The 6,111-nt window shown below is 51.9% G+C and overlaps 1 pseudogene; it reads left to right on the top strand.

Annotated features, from left to right (window-relative positions):
• The first annotated feature begins 1,472 nt into the window (after positions 1-1,472).
• LOC124486918 lies at positions 1,473-5,327 on the top strand (annotated as a pseudogene).
• Positions 5,328-6,111: the final 784 nt, after the last annotated feature.

The raw sequence follows: 6,111 nt of genomic DNA, 5'->3' as shown, positions 1-6,111 counted from the left end.
TAGGTTTGACAATTTCAAGATGGAAGAGCAACTCATCGTATGTGTGTCTTCATACTCCGTATTGTATGATACGTCTATGTTCGATTACAGAGACAAAAAAATGATGCCTGGCGCAGGGTTGCTGAGGTTGTCGGCGTCCCTGGTGTGTTGTATTTTGTACTTTAATTCAGTTTCTTCACATTACGTAACTTTCTTCTGTGCTAGCTGCATAGTCTAGCTAGCTCACCCGGCACACGATTGACATTCAACGCTGAAATGCTGTCTGGCAGCCACTCGCTATCCATACGGTGAATGTGTAGTGGCAAGTCATAATCTAGCGATTGATATGCAGACATTTCGAGTAATATAATAAAAGGTTACACATCAACATTTATGTCTGATGCATCTTTTTTTCCAGCCGGAACAAGACCCGTTCCATAGAGTGCAGGTGGCATTTAATCTTTCACTCGGCCTAAAAAAAGTGTGGAAAAAGATAACCTATTGTGTGCTGTAGATAAGATCATGTCAGATCTAGAATGCGTGTCGGATTTTTGCTTAATGTGTGTAAAAGTTGTATTTTGCCCCCACATTTGCCATGACATTATACGAACTACAACAGTGATTTAACCCTTGTGCTACCTTCGGGTCATTGTGACCCACCGTCGTGTAGGTAAATAATTTTACCTAACCCTTGTGCTACCTTCGGGTCATTGTGACCCCCAAAGTGAATATACCACGTTATATCACTAGTTAACACTAGGTGGCTAGGGCGAGAGAGAGAGAGAGAGAGAGAGAGAGAGAGAGAGAGAGAGAGAGAGATACCACGCGGAGTTTAAAGAAAATGTTTCAATTTATTTATTTTATCATGAAAAGTTGATTCAAATGAATTGCTTTCTTGGATTCTAATGAAACACTTTGCATCGAACTCTGTCAGATTTCCTGTGCTGTTTCAAACTTCTTTCCCTCTCGGCCGGAGAATATATATATATAAATATATATAAACATCCCTCTCTCCCACTCCATTTAGTCCAACCACGGCCTTCACGATCGTCGATCCCTCTAGGCGGGAGAATTGGCCAGGCGTCCCTCCGGCCGGCCCGGAGGCGCGTTAGGCCTGTGAGGTCAGGTCGAGCGTCAGGGGAAACCGCGACGGGACATGCCTGCCCGCCCGTTCCCGCCGGCCGGCCCGGAGGCGCGTTAGGCCTGTGAGGTCAGGTCGAGCGACCAAAAGTTGGTCACTTTTATAATTTCATACTTTTATGCCTGCCTTTATATACCTTTATATAAATATATAAACATCCCACTCTCCCACTCCATTAAGTCCAACCACGGCCTTTACGATCGTCGATCATATCATCAATCATTTGTCCATGTAATCACGTGAGCTGTAGGCAAGTGCTACTAACACACATTCGTTGGGGGTCAGGACAGCCGTTGTCTAGGGTCACGCAGCTATGGCTCGGGATTTCAGTGCCCTGCAAGTTCTACAACAGATGTTTGCAAATATCGAGCAAAGTGAGTCTGAAGAGGAGACCGAGGATGTGTCAGAAATAAAAGACGGCGAAGGGTGCGTGGAGCATGTGGCAGAAGAGCAGGAAGAAGAAGAAAAAGACGACGGGCAAGAGTACGCGGAGCATGTGTCGGAACAAGCAGACGGGCAAGAGTATAATGCGGTCGACGACAACTCAGCAGCAGCCGCCGCCCGAGCCCCTGAAATCGACAGAGATACTTTCTTGTCGAAAGATGGCAAAATTGAATGGCGTTCAGTTGCTGAGGAATCCGAGGCTGCTGTCGCAACGTGACAGCCGTGAGAGGACCCCCAGAGGACCCACAGCGTACGCCGTTTCCCACGCTCTCGACATCGTCTCTGCGTTTTTACTTTGTCACGCCACAAATCGAAACAGTGATCTTGGACGAGACAAATCAGGAAGGCTATCTGAAACGCGGAGAGGAGTGGAAAGCCATGGACGCCTCTGACCTACGTGCCTACATAGGGCTGCTAATCCTGGCAGGGGTGTACAAGTCCCGAGGCGAAGCGGCCGCCAGTCTATGGGACGCGCAAAGCGGCAGAGCGATTTTCCGCGCTACCATGCAGCTGAAAGTCTTCTACACCTATTTGACGTCTATACGATTTGACGACCGTGGGACGCGAGCGGCGAGACGCGCCACGGACAAGTTGGCGGCGATACGAGAGGTCTGGGATATGTGGGGTAGAGAGATTACCCCGCCTCTACGACCCAGGGCCCGAAGTGACCGTGGATGAACAACTGGTCGCGTTCAGAGGACGGTGTCCTTTCAGGCAGTACATGCCGAGCAAACCGGCAAAGTATGGGATCAAGTCATGGGTCACGTGCGATGCAAAATCAAGCTACGCTTGGAAGATGCAAGTTTACACCGGGAAGTCGAGCGACGGAGCCCCGGAGAGGAGCCAGGGGATGCGCGTCGTGCTCGATATGACAGACGGCCTGAAGGATCGCAATGTCACGTGTGACAATTTCTTCACATCCTACGACCTCGGACGAGAGCTCATGGCGACGAGAAACATGATGGTTGGCACCGTGCGAAAGAACAGGACCGAGCTCCCGTCTGAGCTGCTGACGACGACGAACAGGCAACGGGTGCTGTCTTCGCAGTTCGCCTTCACTCCCACCACCACTCTGGTTTCCTACCTCGCAAAGAAAAATAAGAACATTTTACTCATGAGCACACGCCACACAAACGACGAAATCAGCGACAGAAACGACGGCAAACCGACCATCGTCTTAGACTACAACCGCAACAAAGGAGGTGTAGACAATCTGGACAAGGTCATCTCGGCCTACAGCTGTAAAAGGAAGACGGCCCGGTGGCCCCTCGTCATCTTCAGTAACATCGTTGATGTTTCCTCCTACAACGCCTTTGTGATATGGAGAGAGGTCAACCCCAACTGGATGCCGCGTAAACACAACAAGAGGAGGTTTTTCCTCGAGCAGCTCGGAAGGGCCCTCGTGACTCCGCTGATCGAGAGGAGACGATGTCTGCCCCGCGCGGAAGCTGCTGCTGCGGTTGTGAAAGATCTACGGATGGCCAGCTGTCGCGATCCACCTCCTCGACGACAACCCGAAGAGGATGGCGCAGCAGCAGCCGCCGCCTCCTCATCGGCAGGACCGACCTCGCCGGTCCCTGCCAGTAAGGGGAAGAGATGTCAAGTCTGCCCGGTGAAGAAGGACCGTAAAACGTTCACAGTTTGTCGCGGTTGTAAGAGGCATGTCTGCAAATCCTGTTCGCGTGTATACTGCCCCACATGCCCCACCGAGCTGGGCTTCGGCCAAGGAGAGGTTCCCGTTGACCCCAGACGACCTGCGGGAGTGTGTGCAGGAGACTGAACAACTCAGTCGAGTGCAGAAGATGGGCTTTGCTCAAGTCAAAGCACAGTGCTGCTGCTCCTGCCGCTGCCGCCACCACCACCACAACCACCAGCAGCACCACCACCACCACCACTACATGCATGGGATGAATAGATGATGTATCAGGACGGCAGGCTGGAGGTCTATCCGTAGTGCTGTCTGAGGGTCATTGTGATGCACGGTGTCATGCACGGTGTGACAACTTTTCATGGTACAAAAATAAATAAAATAAAGTGAAACATTTGATTTTATTCCTCGCGTTGTCTGCCTAGTCTATGACGCCACTCTCGTGCCGTTTCGGGGTTGTGGTGAGTCAAACTGACATTGTGACAACTTTTATAGCCAAAAATAAATAAATAAAGTGAAACATTTTATTTCTAGCCTTGTCTACATGCCTATTATTACACTCTCGCGCTGTATCCTAGTCTGCGCTGTGACTCACCATACCTAGTCTGTTACGCCACTCTCGTGTTGACGACCTTTCGTAATACAAAAATAAAAGTGAAACATTATCTGTCTACATAAAAAAATAATTCATATTTTCCCTGGCTGGGGAGCAATCCAGGGCTGTGGAGTTGACAGCCTCGCAGCCTTGCCACTAGACCACAAGGGGAGTTGCTTGTTTTTTGTGCTGTCTCTGCCTGTTTATATATATATATTTTTCTTTTACACTGCAACGTCTGTGTCGTCTATTACGCGACCCCGCACTGTCTCCGGTTCCTTGTGACCCACAGCGGTCTTCTGACAACTTCTCATAATACAAAAAAAATAAAATAAAGTGAAACCTTTATATTCCCCCAGTGTGGGTCACAATGACCCCGAGACAGCGCGAAGGTGGCGTAATAGACAGAGCTGTGGGTCACAACGACCCGGAGACAGCGCGAGGGATAAATGCAAGCTGCATAGACAATGAGGAGAGTGTGAGGGTTAAGCGGAGGGAACTAGATGACCATGTGCTGGGTCTCATTCGGGACTCATATGTGGGATGCGTGACCAGGGTCAAAGTCGGGGCAGAGTTGTCCTGACCGATTGGCATGGAGGTGGGGGACATGGGGTCACCCTGCTTGACCCCCACCTCCATGCCAATCGGTTGGGACAACTCTGTTTAACGTAAACCTTCTCTTTAACGTGGCGCTGGACCCGCTAATCCAGACGTTGGAACGCCGAGGCGAGGGCTTCGCATGGGGAGACCAATCGGTAACGACATTAGCTTTTGTCGATGATCTGGTGATGGTGAGCAGTTCGTGGGTCGGTATGTCGAGGAACATCGCTATCCTGGAGTCCTTTTGCCAGTTGACGGGGATGCGCGTGCAGCCTAAAAAGTGCTTTGGTTTCTTTCTCTCGAGGGGTGAACGCTCGCTTATTGTGAACGACTGCAGCCCCTGGCGGGTTTGTGGAGAGCCTCTTCGCCTAACGGGGCCCGAGGTGATGGAGAAATACCTAGCGATGGGACTGAAACCGGGCAAGGTGATTGGGCTACTGGGGCCGGAGGAACGGATGGTTGCGTGGATCCGTGCTATCGGGCGTGCGGCGCTGAAGCCTTCTCAGAAGGTCGAGATGCTCTGCCGATTTGCTATCCCTCGACTAATTTACCAGCTAGACCATGGTCTTGCGAAAGTCGCCCTCCTGGAAAGGGTGGATCAGCTGATCCGGACGGCGATTAAAGACTGGTTACACCTACACCCATCAACAACCGATGGGCTCATATATAGTAAGTCTCGTGACGGCGGACTCGGAGTAATGAGACTGGCTCGCCTGATACCCGGTGTCCAAGCCCGGCGGGTCTTTCGGTTAAGTCGGTCCGAGGACCCCCTGACCCGATTGGCTACAATAAGCGTATTTTCCCAAGAAAGATTCAAACGCCTATGGCTGAGTGCCGGCGGCCGCGGGGATGAGGTACCGGCTTTGGTGGATACTCAGGCCTCTGGGCGTTTCGAAACCAGGGATGAAGCGATTTGCTAAGTTGGTGGCTAGGCGTACTCTCGCCTATTCGTTAGATATCCTTCGGGATTTCTACAGACCGATCAATGATGGCCCGCCCAGGCCGGATGCGAACGTGGAGTCTCCTGACGGCCGGTAGTAGGTTTGTCTCTGTGGTCCTTCGGGACGGAAACCAGGCTGGCCATGGCACGGGCTAGCTGGGAGGTTTAGTGCCAGGTACAGGTTTGTATCCCCCCCTGTCACTTACCCTAACCTCAACCGTGTTCTCGGTCCCTAATCCCAACCCTGCTCCTAACCCCAACCCTGGGGTTAGTGGCCTTAACCCAACCCTATTCCCAACCCCAACCCTGATCCCAACCCCAACCCTGCTCCTGACCCCAACCCTGGGGCTAGTGGCCTTACCCTGATCCTAACCCTACCCCAACCCTAACCCTAACCTCAACCCTAACCCCTGTGTGTGTTTGTATCGGTGTTCGGGCGTTCCCCCCCAGAAAAAAAAAAAATAATATTTTTTTTTTTTTTTTTTTTGCTTGTCTTATTGCTTACTTAGGCCCCTTTCGGGGGGGCGAAACCCTGCTGTAGCTCGAGGGGTGGGACAGCAGGTAACGGAAGCCCCTCTACTCGTGGCGATGGAGGTAGCCACGGGGGTCTCGGTACCTCATTGATCTTGGTGGTGTTGGCCGGTGTTGCGGTGGAGCTGGGCGGTGCTCTTGCCCCCGACGAGGTGCTCTGGGTCCTTGGGCCCGGGGGACTTTCGTCGGGGGCTTGAACTTTGAAATTTTGGCCGGTGTGCGGGAGAGCTGGG

Source organism: Hypomesus transpacificus, chromosome 25 (genome assembly GCF_021917145.1).
Source record: "Hypomesus transpacificus isolate Combined female chromosome 25, fHypTra1, whole genome shotgun sequence".
NCBI lineage: Eukaryota > Metazoa > Chordata > Actinopteri > Osmeriformes > Osmeridae > Hypomesus > Hypomesus transpacificus.
This window is presented reverse-complemented; position numbering and strand designations above follow the sequence as displayed.